We start from the raw sequence: 2641 nt of genomic DNA, 5'->3' as shown, positions 1-2641 counted from the left end.
GTGATTTCCAGTATTTCCTTCTTAAAGTCCTCCATCATCATCATGAGAATTGACTTTAGATCCATGTCCTGCTTTTCTGGTGTGATGGTGTATCCAGTACTTGTTGTGGTGGGAGAGTTTGCTTCTGATGATGCCAAGTAACCTTGGTTTCTGTTGCTTCTGTTCTTATGCTTGCCTCCTGCCATCTGATTATCTCTAGTGTTTCCTGTCCTCAATATATCTGATTGGAGCCTGTCCTTCCTATAATCCCAGTTGATTCAGGACTTCTCAGAGTCCAGATTTCTCTGTGATTCTTTGATTGCGGGCTCCTGTGAACCTGAGATTCAGGGTGTGTCTGAGTTCTTGGCAGTCAAGCTCCTCTGAGACACTCAAATACTAGTGTGACCCAGCTCCTGTTATCCTGGGATCCTGTTATCCTTAGATCCTGGGCGTGTTACAGTGCGTGGAAGTAGTGCCTCCTTTGAGGACTGTGGAGTTGTCTGGTCTGTTTGAAACCAAGGTAAACCTGAACTGATCAAAAGGAACCTGAGCCTCTGGTCAGGAAAGGCTCTGGTGTTCTTGTTCCTGCTGTCATAGGCCTGTCACTATTGGATTGGAGCAGCTGTTGTGTTCCACTCACCAGTGATCCTAAGATTGCTGGACAGTCCACTAGGGACCATGGGGGTGTCCACTGAATCCACACCCTGGGTGACCCAGTGCTGGTGCAGACTGGAAGGGATTTGTGCCCTTAGTCAGGCTGGTTCTCTGCTTCTCTAGTGCTGTCTCAGGTCCTGTGTGCGATTGGATTGGAGCAGAAGTTGTGTTCCACTCACCAGTGATCCTAATAGCTAACAATGTTGAAATGTTTTCTAATAGCTAACAATGTTGAAAGCTTTTTCAAATATGTATTGGTCATTTTTATTTCTTCCTTTGGGAACTGTCTAGTCAGTTCATTAACACACTGACAGGATGATATTGGGTTTTGGTGTTTAAATTTTGAAGTACTCTGTATATCCTACACCTAAATCCCCTGTCACATGTATAGGTAGGATGCCCCTCCCCCATTTTCTAGGGAGGTTTTTTTTTATTCTGGCAATTATTTTCTCCTTTCAGAAGTTTTAATTTTTTTGTAATCTCCTTTGACAATTCTTGAAATTAATCTCTGTTCTACTGTATTACTTGTTTTAAAGAATTATCATTTATGCCATGTGTTAAAGCATTTTCTCTGCCATCTTGTAGTAGTTTCAAAGAGTTGGACCTTACATTAAGAAATTTGATTCATTTTGGATTGATTTTCATCTATCGTGAGAGAGCCACATACACCCGGATTCATTTTTCCACATGAAAAAATTCAGTTCATGTCACACCATTTCTTAGAGGTTACCCTTTCTCCAATGTGCACTTTTGACAGCTTTATTAATATTCTAAGAGCCAGAGTACCAGGATGTCTGTTGTGAGATTGTGTCTTTTATGTATGACAGGGAAGCACTACATGTGAACTATCAACAATATGTTTGCCAAAACAACACCCAAAAGAACACCAACAGACATCAGTATGGATGGGGAAAATCTCACAAGTTTCCACTCCTAGCTGAAGAACTGCAGGCTGGTGAGAAAGGGAGAACTCATCTTCTCCAGAGATGGGCCTCTGATAGGTTATTCAGTCCTCAATGGTTGCATTTTTAAATTTACATATAAAAACCACAATAATAATTAAAGAATAAGAGGCCATGAATTTGAGGAGTGGAAAGGACATGAGAGTAAGTAGTAGGAGGGTAAAGCAGGGATGATGTTAAAAATAGTACTTATCTGCAAAGTTATACAAGATATTTAAGAAATGAGGTAGCTGTGGCTCTGTGGGATTATTTCTGGGTCCTCTGTTGTATTATACTGGTTTTGATGCCTGTTCTGGAGGCAGTACCATACTGATTTTGTCTGAGGTTGTGTATTGTGATATCACCAGCACTGCTTCTCTGCTTTGACCCTTTGGGAGCCTCTTATTTTCATATGAAAATTTTGACTGTTTATTATAGTTCTGTAACGAGTACTATAAGGAATTATCATGGACATTCTATGGAATCTATGGCTTGTTTTTCTTAACCATAGGACCGTTTTGTTTGTTTGTTTTGTTGTTAAACAGTATTTATAGCAATCACGAGAATGGGAAGCTTTTCCATCTCCTAGTGTTTTTCTTACTTTCTTTTTTCAGTATCTTAAGGTTTGATTGCAGAGGTCTTTCCTTTCCTTGGTAAGGTTTCTTCCTAAGATTATTGTGGTGAATTGAATGGGAAGTGTCCCCACAGGCTGACATCTGTGAACACTTGGTTTCAGTTGCTGACTTTGGGGAGGTTGTTGAACCTCTAGGAGGTACAGACTTACTGGAAGAAGTACATCACTGGGAAAGTCTTTGAGTGAGCCTTTATAGCTTTATCCTTTATAGCTTTAATCCTTTATAGCTTTAAGAGCACTGACTGCTCTCCCAGAGGTCCTGAGTTCAATTCTCAGCAGCCACATGGTGGCTCACAATCATCTGTGTTGGGATCCTATGCCCTGTTCTATAGTGTCTGAAGATAGCTAAAATGTACTCACATAAATAATATAGCTTTCTCCTACTTCCTGTTTCCTTCTCTGCTTCCTGTGTGATGATGACATGTGATCTGCC

Source organism: Mus pahari, chromosome 10 (genome assembly GCF_900095145.1).
Source record: "Mus pahari chromosome 10, PAHARI_EIJ_v1.1, whole genome shotgun sequence".
Lineage (NCBI taxonomy): Eukaryota > Metazoa > Chordata > Mammalia > Rodentia > Muridae > Mus > Mus pahari.
The sequence above is the reverse complement of the archived record's forward strand: the minus strand, read 5'-3'. Positions refer to the sequence as shown.